The sequence below is a fragment of the Capricornis sumatraensis genome, chromosome 5 (assembly GCF_032405125.1).
Source record: "Capricornis sumatraensis isolate serow.1 chromosome 5, serow.2, whole genome shotgun sequence".
NCBI lineage: Eukaryota > Metazoa > Chordata > Mammalia > Artiodactyla > Bovidae > Capricornis > Capricornis sumatraensis.
The window spans coordinates 88,483,158-88,502,401 of NC_091073.1; positions in this window are offsets into that span (position 1 = coordinate 88,483,158).

Consider the following 19,244-nt stretch of genomic DNA (forward strand, 5'->3'; position numbering starts at 1 on the left):
CATCTGCAAAGCCTCTTTTACCATGTGAGGTGAAATATTTCCAGAATTAAGGGATTAGTGAATGAACATCTTTGACAGACCTCACTCAGCCTATCGTATGTCATAGAATCTGGAGATTATTGGTAATCTAATGAAAAATTAGACTGACAGGGAAAAATATCTGATTGGAGGGTAAATTAAGAGAAAGAGAAGAGGAGAATTATAGCCATTAAATATAGGAAACTCTTTTGAGGAATTTTGCTGGAAATGGGGGTCAAAGAGATTAAGGTCTCATTGGCAGAAGTGACATCAACTTTTTCATTTTAAATTTAAAATGTGAAAAATAATCACACGTTTTATTGACAAGTACTGGGAAAAATGAAAATACCAGTTTTAGAAGAGAAAGGAATGATTTCTGGAAGGATTCTCCTAAGTATGGATAAGATCATGAGTGTTTCTTTTATGAAAATAGGGAGGAAGGTAAACTATGATGGGTAGGTGAATAGTTGTGAGGTGGACATTTGTGAATCCTCTGCTCAGTTCAATGAGATAGGATTTGAGTAATGTTGATGTGGCAGAGGGGTGTGTAAGGAGAAGGTATCAAATGTTTTTCCAGTATAGTAATATGGTTAATATAATATAAAATTATATTATAATTGATCAACCATACTAAAGTTCCTCTTAAATTTCATGATTGTAAATGTAAACTGTGTCTAAGAGCTTGCTAAGAGCTTCCCCATTCATATTAAACTGGAGTAGGAGGGAGAAACTTTCCTGCACTAGAGAAGGAAACGGCAACCCACTCCAGTGTTCTTGCCTGGAGAATCCCAGGGACGGGGGAGCCTGGTGGGCTGCCATCTATGGGGTCACACAGAGTCAGACACGACTGAAGCTACTAAGCAGCAGCAGCAGCAGCAGGAAGGAGAAAAAGAGAGGTTTGGTTTCTCTTTTTCACTGTGAGAATTGTAATGCTTAAAGAGATGAGTTAAAGCTGTGTTTAGTTGGGTAAGTGTTACAAACCAAACTTGGGTCAGCTCTCCCAGCATGCATCAAAGTCAATTTATTGATACAGAGTTTGTTGAAGGAAAGTACAGTATTTATTGCAAGGCACCCAACATGGGGCCAAACGAATGGGCATTTCATGATCAAAAGACCCAAATTCCTCTATGATTTGTGGGAGCACTTTTTAAAAACAAGATGAGGGAGAGGGTTTCATGTTGCCTGATCACCTTGTGCAGATTCTTTTCATTGATTGGTGGTGAAGTAGTTGGGTGGCATTTTGAGAGTCAACATCACCAGCATTCTGGTACCAACTGGTCTGGGATCTACATGCTGGTGATCAGCAGTTAACTTCTTCCACCTGTTGGGGGTTTTGGCATCAGCAAAACAATTCAATAGTTATTAACAGATGGGGAAACAATGGAAACAGTGAGAGAATTTATTTTGGGGGGCTCCAAAATCACTGCAGATGGTGACTGCAGCCATGAAATTAAAGGACTTTTGCCCCTTGGAAGAAAAGCTGTGACCAACCTATACAACATATTAAAAAGCAGAGACATTACTTTATCAGCAAAGTTCCATCTAGTCAAAGCTATGGTTTTTCCAGTAGTCATGTATGGATGTGAGAGTTGGAACATAAAGAAAGCTGAGCACTAAAGAATTGATGCTTTTGAACTGTTAAAAGAGAATTGATGCTTTTTGATGTTGGAGAAGATTCTTGAGAGTCCCTTGCACTGCCAGGAGATTCCACCGGTCAATACTAAAGGAAATTAGTACTGAATGTACATTGGAAGGACTGATATTGAAGCTGAAACTCCAGTACTTTGGACACCTGATGCGAAGAGCTGACTCATTTGAAAAGACTCTGATGCTGGGAAAGATTGAAGGCAGGAGAAGGGGATGACAGAGGATGAGATGGTTGGATGGCATCACCAAATCAATGGGCATGAGTTTGTATAAACTTCAGGAGTTGGTAATGAACAGCGAGGCTTGCTGTGCTGCAGTTCAAGTGGCTGCAAGAGTCAACAGGACTGAGCAACTGAACTGAATTGAATGTTTATTAAGCACTAAGTACAGTTGAAAAAGCAAGAGAGTTCCAGAAAAACATCTATTTCTGCTTTATTGACTATGCTGAAGCCTTTGATGGTGTGGATCACAATAAACTGTGGAAAATTCTGAAAGAGATGGGAATATCAGACCACCTCACTGGCGTCTTGAGAAACCTATATGCAGGTCAGGAAGCAACAGTTAGAACTGGACATGGAACAACAGACTGGTTCCAAATAGGAAAAGGAGTATGTCAAAGATGTATATTGTCACCCTGCTTATTTAACTTCTATGCAGAGTACATCATGAGAAATGCTGGTCTAGAAGAAGCCAAGCTGGAATCAAGATTGCCAGGAGAAATATCAATAACCTCAGATATGCAGATGACACCACCTTTATGGAAGAAAGTGAAGAGGAACTAAAAAGCATCTTGGTGAAAGTGAAAGAGGAGGGTGAAAAAGTTGGCTTAACGGTCAACACTCAGAAAATGAAGATCATGGCATCTGGTCCCATCACTTCATGGCAAATAGATGGGGAAACAGTGGAAACTGTGTCAGACTTTATTTTTTTGGGCTCCAAAATCACAGCAGATGGGGATTGCAGCCACAAAATTAAAAGACGCTTACTCCTTGGAAGAAAAGTTATGACCAACCTAGATAGCATATTCAAAAGCAGAGACATTATTTTGCCAACAAAGGTCCATCTGGTCTAGGCTATGATTTTTCCAGTAGTCATGTATGGATGTGAAAGTTGGACTGTGAAGAAAACTGAGCACCAAAAAATTGATGCTTTTGAAGTGTGGTGTTGGAGAAGACTCTTGAGAGTCCCTTGGACTGCAAGGAGACCCAACCAGTCTATTCTAAAGGAGATCAGTCCTGGGTGTTCTTTGGAAGTAATGATGCTAAAGCTGAAACTCCAATACTTTGGCCACCTCATGTGAAGTGTTGACTCATTGGAAAAGACTCTGATGCTGGGAGGGATTGGGGGCAGGAGACGAAGGGGACGACAGAGGATGAGATGGCTGGATGGCATCACCAACTTGACAGATGTGAGTTTGAGTGAACTCCGGGAGTTAGTGTTGGACAGGGAGGCCTGGTGTGCTGCAATTCATGGGGTCACAAAGAGTAGGACACGACTGAACAACTGAACTGAACTGATGGGGAACAATGTGGAGATTCCTTAAAAAACCGGAAATAGAACTGCCTTATGACCCAGCAATTCCACCGCTGGGCATACACACCGAGGAAACCAGAATTTAAAGAGACACGTGTATCCCAGTGTTCATCGCAGCACTGTTTATAATAGCCAGGACATGGAAGCAAGCTAGACGTCCACCAGCAGATGAATGGATATAAAGCAGTGGTACATATATACAATGGAGTATTACTCAGCCATTAAAAAAGAATACATTTTAATCAGTTCTAATGAGGTGGATGAAACTGGAGCTGATTATACAGTGAAGTCAGCCAGAAAGAAAAACACCAATACAGTATACTAATGCATATATATGGAATTTAGAAAGATGGTAATAATAACTCTGTATGTGAGACAGCAAAAGAGACACAGATGTATAGAACAGTCTTTTGGACTCTGTGGGAGAGGGAGAGGGTGGGATGATTTGGGAGAATGGCATTGAAACATGTAAAATATCATATAAGAAATGAATCACCAGTCTAGGTGTGATGCAGGATACAGGATACTTGGGGCTGGTGCACTGAGATGACCCAGAGGGATGGTACGGGGAGGGAGGTGGGAGAGGGGGTTCAGGATGGGAACACATGTGCACCTGTGGTGGATTCATGTTGATGTATGGCAAAACCAATACAATATTGTAAAGTAATTAGCCTCCAATAAAATAAATAAATTTAAAATTTAAAAAATAAACAGATAAGTTATTATAATTAATAAATCATAAATTCAATATTTTAAAAATATTTTAATAAAATGTCATTACAATGATCAAGTATTTAAAGGAAACATAACACAAATATATTACTAACAAATTATGTTTTTTGTTCATACTGATTCATTAAATGTTTGTCAATAATTTTTTATACAGCAAAGGTCTATAAATTTCAATTCTACTTTTTTTTTAATAATGGGTGAAGCAATTTTACAATTTTGTGCAAAAATATTAGAACTCTCAGATCTCAACAGTCTAACATCATTTTTATCAAAAACATTAAATAAAACTTAAATCAAGTACATTTTTGTAAAAGTCAGACTCCAGCTATAGTTTTTGAGAATTTATTAACTGAAAAATATTACTAACGGATTCCCTGGCTGACTGAGCATCTACTGGATATATTATTGGACTTAGCCCATAAGAGTTGTAGTTGTGTCCTGTAAACTTACAATGAATAATGCCAATTTTGCAAACTCCTATGTCCAAAGGTAATGAACTGACTTCCTGTTTGCACTGTTTCATAATTTAGAAACCAGAACTACCCATCCACACATTCACTAGTACCTAGGCTTTCTTTCTGCCTTATTATTATTAAATGACCCCGTAGTTAGTTGGAATGGACAGTTTCTCTGATTTCCTTCCTCTCTATATCTTCACCTTTTGGTTTCCTGAATCTCATCATTTCACATTTTTCACTTGGAATGTGAAGATTATATATAAATATATTATTGTATATATGAATAGTATTATTATTAGTATTATTAATTATATTTTTATCAATCAATAATGTTTATTAAAACTGATATTTAACTAATAAAATGTTAATATTATTGATTGATATTATTAATTGTATTATTAATAATATCAAAGAAAATGTAAGCTATAATGTAAAAAATATGTTTGTGTGTGTGTTTGTGTATTTTTGTGTATTATTTAATGTGTTGGAGCTGAAGTTCAATTATTTAAAGTGAATCTAAAGAATTCTAAGACATTCAATGCATGGGAACATGGGATATAAAGGGAAACATATAAATAAGAAAATAAAATAAAAATGGCTATTATTTTCTTTTTCCTAATGATTATCATCATATATTTTTACAGATATTTCACAGCAATAATCATTTGGACATATCTATTAAGAACTGTGTGCTGAAGATTTATCTTGCCCTTGTCTCCATGATAGAACTCTTCTTGAGACAGAAAGAAAATGCCAAGTTATCTTCTGACTTTTCCTGTAAGTTTCATCCAGACCAGCATACCCAGATAGTCATTCTGCGATTTATCTTCACTCTTCTTAAATTGTACAATGTTTCTCTCATGACCACTTGTTAAAGAATGTATTTTAGTATGACCTAATTGTCAGAATGTTTGTTTGAATTCTTTAGGATTATTTATACTACAAGACAATGATAAGACTAAAGTTCTATCTGCAACGGTATTGCGGATTTTTTAAATTGGCTTCAATAATTTTCACCTACCCATCCCTTCCCCTGATATTACATGGTAGGGTATTCTCACAGACGTGGAACACATCCTGTTATAAAGCATGGGATATAAGTTGAAAGTCTTTTGCAACATTTTGGTCTATGGTGTATGACCCTATAATTTATTTATTTTTTCCTTGTAAGTAAATGTTTGCAAAGTGTAATATACATTAAGAAAATTATATTTTTTCCTCTCATATAGCTCAGTGGATTTTTAGAAATAGAAGGCACTCATAATCAGTAATTGGGTCAATAAATAAAAATTTAAGAACACATAAAACCTGCCCTTTTGTTACTTTCCAGGCAGAAAGTGAAGAACTAAACACTCTTGATGAAAGTGAAAGAGAGAGTGAAAATGTTGGCTTAAAGCTCATCAGAAAACTAAGATCATGACACCAAACCAAAGCTATGGTTTTTCCAGTAGTCATGTACAGATGCGGTAGTTGGACTATAAAGAAAGCTGAGCACTGACTAATTTATGCTTTGGAACTGTGGTGTCGGAGAAGACTCTTGAGGGTCCTTTGGGCCTTAAGGAGATCTAATCAGTCAATCCTAAAAGAGATTAGTCCTGGGTGTTCATTGGAAGGCCTGATGCTGAAGTTGAAACTCCAATACTTTGGCCACCTGATGCAAAGAGCTGATTCATTGGAAAAGACCCTGATGCCAGAAAAGATTGAGGCAGGAGGAGAAGGGGATGACAGAGGATGAGATGGTTGGTTGACATCACTGACTCGATGGACGTGAGTGTGAGTAAGCTCCGGAAGTTGGTGATAGACAGGGAGGCCTGGTGTGCTGCAGTCCATGGGGTAACAAAGAGTTAGAGAGAACTGAACAACTGAACTGAACTAAATCATTACCATCCCCAAAGTGTACAGTGTCTTAATTTCCAACTTTATCAATTATTTTTGGCTCTTTTATACTTAATACAACTATTCACGTAGTGTGCTATTGGTGTTTGACTTCTTTCACTAGGCAATGAATCATAAGATTCACTGAATCATAATGAATCATAGGATTCATTGAATCATAATGAATCATAATGTAATCATACCAGTGTGTATAATTGCATGTCTAATTCATTATCTTTGCTGTATAGTTTCCCTTTCTGTGAATATAGGACAATATACTTATTATCCTTCATTTAATAGATGTTTGGGTAATTTCTATTTTGAAGTCATTAAAAATCATATTTCCTTAAGCAATATAAAGTGAATGAAAGATGCTCAGTTGTGTCTGACTCTTTGTGACCCCATGGAATATACAGTCCACAGAATTCTCCAAGCCAGAATACTGGAGTGGATAGCCTTTCCCTTCTCCAGGAGATCTTCCCAACCCAGGGATCGAAACCAGGTCTCCCTCATTGCAGGCAGATTATCTACCAGCTGAGCCAGAAGGGAAACCTAAGAATACTGGAATAGGTAGCCTATCCCTTCTCCAGTGGATCTCCCCAACCCAGGAATTAAACCAAGGTCTCCTGCTTTGCAGTTGGATTTTTTACCAACTGAGCTATCAGGGAAGTCCTTTAAGCAATATAGTATATATTTTTAAAATAGATCTTATATATTTATTTTTAGCATAATGTGTATCTTTAGTTGACTACATGCACAATTTTGATGGGTAAACCTAAGAGTGGAATTGCTGGGCCAGTGGATTTACTTGCTTTTGGTAGATACTGCCAAAGAGTTTCCCAAAGTATTTGCAATGATTTACACCCTTTCAAAGGGGCTTCCCTGGTGGTGCTAGTGGTAAAGAACCTGCCTGCCAATGCAGGCGGCATAAGAGATGTGAGTTCTGTCTCTGAGTAGGGAAGATCTCCTGAAGGAGGACATGGCAACCCACTTCAGTATTCTTTCCTGGAGAATCCCATGGACAGAGAAGCCTGGTGGGCTACAATCCACAGGGTCACAATCTCCACTCGTTTGGATGATTTTTCAGTCTTTTAATAACTATAGAGCAATGTCAGTTTTAATGAGGTTAATGAGCCTAGGGCCTACTGTACAGAGTGAAATGAAGTAGCTCAGTCATGTCCGACTCTTTGTGAGCCCATGGACTATAGCCTACCATGCTCCTCTGTCCATGGGATTTTCCAGGCAAGAGTACTGGAGTGGGTTGCCATTTCTTTCTCCAGAGGACCTACCTGACCCAGGGATCAAACCTGGGTCTCCCTGATTGTAGGCAGACACTTTACCATCTGAGCCATCAGGGAAACCTGGTGAAGTAAGTACAGGGTGAAGTAAATAAGAAACAGAAAAGCTAATATTGTATATTAATGCATATATGTGGAATCTAGAAAATATGTTACTGATGAACAAACTTGCAGGGAAGAAATGGAGATGCAGACACAGAGAACAAACATGTGGACACAGTGGGAGAAGGAGAGGGAAGGACGGATTGAGAAAGTAGCATTGACATATATACTCTGTCATGTGTAAGACAGATAACTAGTGAGAAGCTGCTACATGACACAGGGAGCACAGCCTGGCATCTTGTGACAGCCTGGAAGTGTGGGATGGGAAGGGATGTATATCTATATATAGGTAATTATGACTCATTACATTTTTGTATGGCAGAAACCACCACATTATAAAACAGTTATCCTCCAACTAAAAATAAATAAAAATACTTTAGACCTTTTTTAAAAGGTCTATTTAAGAAACTTTGTCTACTCCGAAGTTGCAAAGATTTTTCTCCTGCGTTTTTTATTGTTTTGCTCCATGTTTATATCTGCAATCCACCTAAATTTTCTGTGTGCATTATTTAAGTAGTGAAACAGGGCTCTAAATACATATTCTTTTTCATATGAATATACAGTTGGACCACTAACCTGTCTTTAAAGTCCCATCCTTCCATAACTGTATTGTGCTGTTGTCTTTGTCATAAATCAGCTGATTATATATATGTGCATTTGTTTCTGTTTCCTGGGTTATTAGTCAGTATGTCCTTGAATTTGCATTTAGTATCTGGAGGTGCAAATCCTTTGTTCTTTGAAACAGCATCTATGGTTTTATCTGGCTGTGATTTTGACTGTGATTTTATTAAGTCTGTTATCTGTATACCATATTGAATTCTTCAAACCATAATCATTTTGATTTCCTCTGTTTGTCTTTTTATTATTTTGTTAAAATTCTGCAGGGGTAGTGATCTTACACATCTTGTTGAAAGATACATTTATAGATATTTTTTGATGTTTAAAATGCTGTCTAATTTGTATTTTGAATGGTATAAAGGAATACCATTGTTTGTTTTGTTTTGTTTTGTTTTGTTGCATATTTTCCTTTTATCTAGTGTACTTTCTAAATTCATTGATATCTTTTTATTTCTTAGATTTTTTAAAATTGTATATATTTGCAATTATATAACCTACACAATGACACCATTCTTTATTGCTGTGTGTTTGCTATACTTAAAAAATATATATTTATAGCTTTATTTTAAGTTAAATAAAAATTTTCTGTATAATTTTGAGAGCCATTTTGTTGAGTTGGCTAAGTTGTGAATATGTAAAACTTCTAACTAGTCTCAGAGTAGCAGAGGAAGAAGTCTGTTATTTTTTAGAGATTCTCAGTGATTAATTTTGTCATTTAAAGTCCTGATTAGTGCAAATTCAGCTTGCAAACTCTTCCCTGGGATTCGAGGGTTCATTCAAAAGTTAAATGACTGGAGAAACTAATAAATTAAGAAGAGAGTTGACATGAAGAAAGTAAAATTACCTTATTATTTAATAAAGAGTTTAAATTATGGAAAAAATAAGGTGATTTTTTTTTCTTTTTCTACAAGCCAACATTTCTACAGCCATAGATATTTAAGTTATGTTTTTGACCAAGATTTTTATGTGACAAATTGGTAACTTGTTAATGGTTTTCATTCTCTTTATTAAACAACAAGACATCTTGGAAGACTCGTTCATCTTCTAAAAGGAGAGACTTTATGCTCCCCATATTGTATATGATCGCTCAGATTTTAGGAGTGGTGAATTTAGAAAATATATATATTGAGTAACCATAGAATGAAGAATATACTTTTGATAAGAAAAATAAATCTATGCTATAACATGCATAAAAACAGGAATAATGAAAATCTTCCTGCAATAAATCACACCAAAACCTAAATAATGTGATGGCATTTGTCTGCCTCACTTTGGAGGCCAGCTACTCTTTTTTGTTTCATGTTATGTGTTGAGTAGTTCTCTTAGAATAAAACTGAAAGTGACTTTTCCCCATGAATTAATTACCCTAATGGCAGTTGGATGTCATATTTAAAATAATGCTTAGTCAGATAATAGATAGGAGTTAATAGAGCTTAGGTATTACAGTTTTGCTAAACTACTTCTCCACCTCTATCATTGCAGAATATTCATACATTAATGTTAAGCTGATTATTTAACTTTTGCTCAAATATACAGATAAAGGGCTCAAAATTACAAAATATAAATTTAAGACAATCTAAAATGGCACTATGTAGTGTTAGTAACTCAGTTGTGTCTGACTCAGTGACTCCATGGACTATAGCCTGCCAGGATCTTCTATCTATGGAATTCTCCAGGCAAGAATCAGTTCAGTTCAGTTCATTTCAGTCACTCAGTCATGTCCAACTCTTTGTGATCCCATGAACTGCTGCACCCCAGGCTTCAGTTTTCATCACCAACTCCAGGAGATTGCTCAAACTTATGTCCCTTGAGTCAGTGATGTGATCCAACCATCTCATCCTCTTTCATCCCCTTCTCTTCCTACCTTCATTCTTTCCCAGCATCAGGGTCTTTTCTAATGAGTCAGTTCTTCACATTAGATGGCCAAGTATTGGAAATTCAGCTTCAGCATCAGTCCTTCCAATGAACACCCAGGACTGATCTCCTTAAGATGGACTGGTTGGATCTCCTTGCAGTCCAAGGGACTCTCAAGAGTCTTCTCCAACACCACAGTTCAAAAGCATCAATTCCTTGGTGCTCAGCTTTCTTTATAGTCCAGTTCCCACATCCATATATGACTACTGGAAAAGCCAGCTTTGACTAGACAGACCTTTGTCGGCCAAGTCATGTCTCTGCTTTTTATTATGCTGTCTAGATTTGTCATAGCTTTTTTTCCAAGGAGCAAGTGTCTTTTAATTTCATGGCTACAGTCACCAGTTTCAGTGATTTTGGAGACCAAAGTAATAAAAAGTCTCTCACTGTTTCCATTGTTTCCCCATATATTTGCCATAAAGTGATGGCCAGATGCCGTGATCTTAATTTTTTGAGTGTTGAGTATTAAGCCAGCTTTTTCATTCTCTTCTTTCACTTTCATCCAGAGGCTCTTTAGTTCCTCTTTGCTTTCTGACATAAGGGTGGTATCTGCCATAACGGCAGTGTCATCTGCATGTCTGAGGTTATTACTGTTTCTCCAGGCAATCTTGATTCTAATCAGCGCTTCATCCAGCCCGGCATTTCAGATGATGTACTATGCATATAATTTAAGTAAGCAAGGTGACAATATACAGCCTTGATGTACTGCTTCCTAATTTGGAACCAGTCCATTGTTCCATATCCAGTTTTAACTGTTACTACTTGACCTGCATAGAGATGTCTCAGGAGGCAGGTAAGGTGTTCTGGTATTCCATCTGTTTAAGAATTTTTCAAAGTTTGTTGTGATCCATACAGTCAAAGGCTTTGACATAGTCAATAAAGCAGAAATAGAATTAGATATTTTTCTGGAACCCTTGCTTTTGCTATAATCCAAAAGGTGTTGGTAATTTGATCTCTGGTTCCTCTGTCTTTTCTAAATCCAGCTTGAACATCTGGAAGTTCTTGGTTCATGTACTGTTGAAGCGCAGCTTGGAGAGTTTTGAGCATTACTTTGTTAGCTGGAGGGATTGCCATTCCCTTCTCCATGGGATTTTCCTGACCCAGAGATCGACCTCATGTCTCCTTGGGTTCCTGCATAGCATACAGAGTCTTTACTGTCTGAACCACAAGGGAAACCCATGCTTACATATATATGTAGTGTTTCAGGTAGAAGCTGAAAATAATTTGAATTTATCATCAGAGCTTATAAGTTCAGTCCTTTATTTCTACAATTGTTATCATGTATTATTTATTATTGGTGAATTTTACCATTGAGCTTACTCAACTAGCCTAAACTTGGAAGCAAAGAATTGAAGGCTTAGCATATGGAGGAGGCAATTCCTTTGTATTGTAATTTTCTTACCAATGGAGTTTTTGTTTATGCTGTTCTATAACAGACTTTAACTTTAGAGCATCTTTAGGTGTACAAAAGAATTGAGAAGATATTCCCATGTAGAATATTTCCATCTACCCTAGCATATAGCTTCTCTGATTATAAAAGGCATACATCAGTATAATACACTTTTTACAAAATGGCAATCCACTGATAACCACTAGTTTATTCTTTATACTGGTGAGTCTGTTTCTTTTTTGTCATATTTATTCCTCTGTTTTATTTTTTAGGTACTACATAAAGATGATAGTGTACAGTATTTGTCTTTAACTGACTTATTTTACTAAGCATAATATCCTCCAGGACACCCATGTTATCACCAAATGGCAAAATTTTATTCTTTAATTCATTCAATATTTATGATGAATAATACTCAATTACATAAATGTACTCTATTTTCTTTATCCATTCATCTGTTGATGACACTTATGCTGCTTTCATATTTTAGCTATTATAAAATAATGCTGCTATGAACATTGGAGTACATTAATTAATTATAATTTTTGTTTTCTTTAGCTATATACCTAGGAATAGAATTACCGGATCATGTGGTAGTTCTATTTATAGCTTTCTGAAGAATCTCTGTACTGATTTACATAATGGCTACATCAATTACCTTCCCACCAGCAGTGTAAAAGGTTTCTGTTTTCTCCAAATCCTCCCTAACTTTTGTTTGCAGTCTATTTGATAATAGCCACTCTGACAGATGCAAGATGATATATCATTGTGGTTTTGATTTGCAGTTCCCTGACAATTTCATCCAGTTTTAATTACTATAGCTTTGCACTGTAGTCTGAGGTCAAGGGATATGATTTCCTTCAGTTTTGTTCTTTTCTCTCACGATCTCTTTGGCTATTTAGGGCCTTTTTTTGATTCCATACAGATTTTAGAATTATTTGTTCTAGTTCTATGAAATATATTCCCCAGGCCAGAATACTGGAGTGGATAGCCTTCCCCTTCTCCAAGGGTTCTTCCCAACCCAGGGAGCTAACCCAGGTCTCCTGTATTGCAGGAGCATTCTTTACCAGCTGAGGCACAAAGGAAGCTGAAGAATACCGGAGTGGGTAGCGTATCCCTTCTCCAGGAAATCTTCCTGACCCAGGAATCAAACCACGGTCTCCTGCCTTGCAGGTGGATTCTTTATCAACTGAGCTATCAAGAAAGCACATGAAAAATATTATGTGTATTTTAATAGAGATTGCATTAAATCTGTAGATTTCTTTGGTTAGCATGGACATTTTAACAATATCAATTCTTCCAGTCAGCGAACATGGAATATATTCCCATTTCTTTGTATCATCTTCAATTTCCTTCATTCAGTGTTTTAAAGTTTTCAGCATATAGGTCTTTCACCTCCTTGATTAACTTTATTCCTACATATTTTATTCCTTTTTATGTGATTTTTAACAGGATTGTTTTTTTGCTTTCTTGCTTTTGGTTCCTAATAGATCATTATTAGTGTATAGGAGGACAACAGATTTATGAATATTAACCTTGTAACCTGCACTTTTACTGAATTCATTTATTAGTTCTATTAGTTTTTTGGTGGATACTTTCAGATTTTCAATGTATGGTATCGTGTCATCTGCAAATAGTGATAGCTTTTCTTCTCTTCCATTTTGAATGTCTTTTTTTCCCTTTTCTTGTGTGATTGCTGTGGCTAGGTCTTCCAATAATATGTTAAATAGAAGTGGTTACAGCAAGCATCCTTGTCCTATTTGTGATTATAGGGGAAAAGCTTTTCACTATTCACTATGATTTTAGCTGTGGGTTTGTCATAAATGGCCTTCATTATGTTGAGATATGTTCCATCTACAGCAACTTTGATGATAGTTTTTTTTTTTTTAAAAAAAAAAAAATAATTGACTTATTTTAATTTGAGGCTAATTACTTTACAATATTATGGTGGTTTTTTGCCATACATTGACAAGAATCAGCCACGGGTGTACAGGTGTCCCCCGGTCCTGAACCTGTCTCCCATCTCCCTCCCCATCCCATCCCTCTAGGTTGGCCCATTGCACAGACTTTGAGTGCCCTGTTTCATACATCAAACTTGGATTGTTCATCTATTTCACATATGGTAATATACATATTTCAATGCCTTTCTCTCAAATCATCCCACCCTCACCTTCTCTCACAGAGTCCAAAAGCCTGTTCTTTGTATCTGTGTGTCTTTTGCTGTCTTGCATATAGGGTCATCATTACCATCTTTCTAAATTCCAAATATGTGTGTTAATATACTGTATTGGTGTTTTTCTTTCTGACTTATTTTCTCTGTATAATAGGCTCCAGTTTCATCCACCTCACTAGAACTGACTCAAATGCTTTCTTTTGAATAGCTGAATAATATTCCATTGTATTATGTACAACAACTTTCTTATCCATTTATTCACTGATGGACAACAAGGTTGTTTCCATGTCCTAGCTATTGTAAACAGTGCTGCGATGAACATTGGGGTACATGTCTCTCTCAGTTCTGGTTTCCTCGATGTATCAAAGGGATTGCTGGGCTATTTCCAGTTTTTTAAGGAATATTCACACTGTTCTCCATAGTGACTGGATTAGTTTGCATTCCCACCAACAGTGTAAGAGGATTCCCTTTTCTCTGCACCTTCTCCAGCGTTTATTGTTTGTTGAATTTTTGATAGCAGTCATTCTGATCAGTGTGAGATGGTACCTTATTTTGGTTTTGATTTCTATCTCTCTGATATGTGTGAGTTTGAGCATCTTTTAACATGTTTCTTAGCCAACTCTATGTATATTCTTTGAAGAAATGTCTATTTTGTTCTTTGGCCCAATTTTTGATTGTGTTGTTTATTTTTCTGGTATTAAGCTGCTTATATATATTTAAGATTAATTCTTTGTCAGTTGTTTCATTTGCTATTATTTTCTCCCATTCTGAAGGCTGTCTTTTCACCTTGCTTACAGTTTCTTTCATTGTGCAAAAGCTTTTAAGTTGAATTAGGTCCCATTTGTTTATTTTTTCTTTTATTTCCATTACTCTGGGAGGTAGGTCATAGAGGATCTCACTGTGATTTATGGCAGTGAGTGTCCTGTCTATGTTTTCCTCTGGGAGTTTTATTGTTTCTGGTCTTACATTTAGATCTTTAGTCCATTTTGAGTTTATTTTTGTGTATGATGTTCAAAAGTATTCTAGTTTCATTCTTTTACAGGTGATTGACCAGTTTTCCCATCAGCACTTGTTAAAGAGATTGCTTTTTTCTCCATTGTATATTCTTGTCTCCTTTGTCAAAGACAAGTTGTGCATATGTGTGTAGATTTATCTCTGGGCTTTCTATATTGTTCCATTGATCTATATTTCTGTCTTTGTGCCAGTACCAAACTGTCTTGATGACTGTAGCTTTGTAGTATAGTCTGAAGTCAGTCAGGTTGATTCCTCCAGTTCCATGCTTCTTTCTCAAGATTGCTTTCAGTATTTGATTTTTTATTTCCATACAAATTGTGAAATTATTTGTTCTAAAGCTCAACTTTCAGAAAACGAAGATCATGGCATCTTGTCCTATCACTTCATAGGAAATAGATGGGAAAACAGTGGAAACAGTGTCAGACTTTATTTTTTTGGGCTCCAAAATCACTGCAGATGGTGACTTCAGCCATGAAATTAAAAGACGCTTACTCCTTGGAAGAAAAGTTATGACCAACCTAGATAGTATATTCAAAAGCAGAGACGTTACTTTGCCGACTAAGGTCCATCTAGTCAAGGCTATGGTTTTTCCTGTGGTCATGTATGGATGTAAGAGTTGGACTGTGAAGAAGGCTGAGTGCTGAAGAATTGATGCTTTTGAAGTGTGGTGTTGGAGAAGACTCTTGAGAGTCCCTTGGACTGCAAGGAGATCCACCAGTCCATTCTGAAGGAGATTGGCCCTGAGATTTCTTTGGAAGGAATGATGCTAAAGCTGAAACTCCAGTACTTTGGCCACCTCATGCGAAGAGTCAACTCATTGGAAAAGACTCTGATGCTGGGAGGGATTGGGGGCAGGAGGAGAAGGGGACGACAGAGGATGAGATGGCTGGATGGCATCACTGACTTGATGGACGTGGATCTGAGTGAACTCCGGGAGATGGTGATGAACAGGGAGGCCTGGCATGCTGCGATTCATGGGGTCGCAAAGAGTTGGACACAACTGAGCGACTGAACTGAACTGAACTGAATTCTGTGAAAAATACCATTGGTAACATGATAGGAATTGCAGTGAATCTATAGATTGCTTTGGGTAGTATTCTCATTTTTCACTATGTTGATTCTTCTGATCCAGGAACATGGTATATTTCTCCATCTATTTGTGTTATCTTTGATTTCTTTCATCAGGGTATAGTTTTCTATATATGGGTCTTTTGTTTCTTTAGGTATATTTACTCCTAAGTATTTTATTCTTTTCATTGCAATAGTGTATAGGATTGTTTCCTTAATTTCTCTGTTTTCTCATTGTTAGTGTAGAGGAATGCACGGTATTTCTGTGTATTAATTTTTACATCCTACAATTTTACTATACTCACTAGTAACTTTAATAAATTACAAAATTTAGTAACTTTACTAAATTTACTAGTAGTTTTCTGGTGGTGTCTTTAGGGTTTTCTATGTAAAGGATCTTGTCATCTGGAAACAGTGAGAGTTTTACTTCTTCTTTTCCAATCTGCATTCCTTTTACTTCTTTTTCTTTTCTGATTGATGTGGCTAAAACTTCCAAAACTATGTTCAATAGTAGTGGTGAGAGTGGGCACTCTTGTCTTGTTCCTGACTTTAGGGGAAATGCATCCAATTTTTCACCATTGAGGATAATGTTTGCTGTGGGTTTATCATATATGGCTTTCATTATGTTGAGTTATGTTCCTTCTATGCATGCTCTCTGGAGAATTTTTATTATAAATGGGTGTGAATTTTGTTAAAACTTTCCTCTGTGTCTATTGAAATAATCATATGCTTTTTATCTTTCAATTCTTTAATGTGGTGTATCACATTGATTGATTTGCAAATATTGAAGAATCCTTGCATCCCTGGGATGAAGCACACTTGGTCATAATATATGAACTTTTTAATATGTTGTTGGCTAGAATTTTGTTGAGGATTTTTGCATTTATGTTCATCAGTGTTATTGGCCTATAGTTTCCTTTTTTGTGTGGCATCTTTGTCTGTTTTTGATATTAGGGAGATGGTGGCTTCATAGAATGAGTTTGGGAGTTTACCTTCCTCTCCTGGTAGCTCAGAGGTTAAAGCATCTGCCTGCAATGTGGGAGACCCGGGTTCGATTCCTGGGTTGGGAAGATCCCCTGGAGAAGGAAATGCAACCCACTCCAGTATTCTTGCCTGGAGAATCCAATGGATGGAGGAGCCTGGTGGGCTATAGTCCACGGGGTCACAAAGAGTTGGACACAACTGAGTGAGTTCACTTTCACTTTCACAATTTTCTGGAAGAGTTTGCATAGGTTAGGTGTTAGCTCTTCTCTAAATTTTTGGTAGAATTCACCTGCGAAGCCATCTGGTCCTTGGCTTTTGTTTGTTGTAAGATGTTTGATTACAGTCTTGATTTCTGTGTTTGTGATGGGTCTGTTAAGATCGTCTATTTCTTGCTGGTTCAGTTTTGGAAGGTTGTATTTTTCTAAGAATTCATCCATTTCTTCCAAGTTGTCCATTTTATTGGTGTATAATTGCTGATAGTAGTCTCTTATTATCCTTTGTATTCCTGTGTTGTCTATTGCAATTTCTCCACTTTCATTTCTAATTTTGTTGATTTGATTTTTCTCCCTTTTTTTCTTGATGAGTCTGGCTAATGGTTTGTCTATTTTATGTATCTTCTCAAAGAACCAGCTTTTAGTTTTGTTGATTTTTGCTATAGTCTCTCTCTCTGTTTTTTTTTTTTTTTTTCATGTATTTCTGCTCTGATTTTTATGATATCTTTCCTTCTACTAACTTTGGGGTTATTCATTTCTTCTTTTTCTAGTTGCTTTGGGTATAAAGTTAGGTAATTTATTTGATTTTTCTCTTCTTTCTTGAGGTAAGCTTGCATTGCTATGAATCTTCCTCTTAGCACTGCTTTTACTGAATCCCATAGGTTTGGGGTTGTTGTGTTTTCATTTTCATTTGTTTCTATGTAAATTTTTATTTCCTTTTTTATTTTATCCATGATCTGTTGTTTATTTAGAAGTGTATTGTTTAGCATCCATATGTTTGTATTTTAATAGTTTTTTTTTCCCTGTATTTGTCATCTAATCTTACCACATTGTTATTAGAAAGATGCTTGAAATTAATTATTTCAATTTTTTTTTTTTTAATTTACCAAGGCTACATTTATGGCCCAGGATGTGATCTGTGCTAGAGAGTGTTTTGTGTGAACTTGAGAAAAAGGTGAAATTCATTGTTTTGGGGTGAAATGTCAGATATCACTTATGTCTAACTGGCCCATTGTATCATATAAAGCTTGTGTTTCCTTGCTAATTTTCTATTTGGTTGATCTATCCATAGGTGTGAGTGGGATATTGAAGTCTCCCACTATTATTCTGTTACTTTACTTTCCCCTTTGAAACTTGTTAGCATTTGCCTTAAGTACAGAGGTGCTTCTATGTTGGGTGCATATATATTTATAATTGTTATATCTTCTATCTTCTTCTTGGATTGATAATTTGATCATTAGTGTCCTTCTTTGTCTGTTTTCATGGTCTTTATTTCAAAGTCTATTTTATATGATATGAGTATTGCCACTCCTGCTTTCTTTTGGTCTCCATTTGCATGAAATATATTTTTCTAGCCCTTCACTTTCAGTCTGTATGTGTTCCTTGACTTGAGGTGGATCTACTGTAGACAGCCTATATAGGAGTCTTGTTTTTGTATCCATTCAGCCAGTCTTTGCCTTTTGGATGGGGCATTTAACCCATTTACATTTAAGGTAATTATTGATAAGTATGATCACATTGCCATTTACTTTCTTGTTTTGGGTTCAAGTTTATAAGCCTTTTCTGTGTTTCCTGTCTGGAGAAGACCCTTTAGCTTTTGTTGAAGAGTTGGTTTGGTGGTGCTGAATTCTCTCAGCTTTTGCTTGTCTGTAAAACTTTTGATTTCTCCTGCATATTTGAATGAGATCCTTGCTAGGTACAGTAATATTGGTTGTAGGTTTTTGTCTTTCATCATTTTAAGTGTGTCCTGCCATTCTCTTCTGGCCTGAAGAGTTTCTATTGAAAGATCAGCTGTTATCTTTATGGGGATCCCTTTGTGAGTTATTTGTTGATTTTCGCTTGCTGCCTTTAATATTTGCTCTTTGTGTTGGATCTTTGTTAGTTTGATTAATATGTGTCCTGGGATGTTTTGCCTTGGGTTTATCCTGTTTGGGACTCTCTGGGTTTCTTGGACCTTGATGGCTATTTCCTTCCCCATTGTAGGGAAGTTTTCAACTATTATCTCCTCAAGATTTTTTTTCATGCCCTTTCTTTTTGTCTTCTTCTTCTGGGACCCCTATTATTCAAATGTTGTGGTGTTTAACTTTGTCCTAGAGGTCTCTGATGTTGTCCTCATTTTAATTCTTTTCTCTTTTTTCCCTCTCTGCCTTATTAATTTCCACCATTCTGTCTTCTATCTCACTTATCCTCTCTTCTTCCTCAGTTATCTAC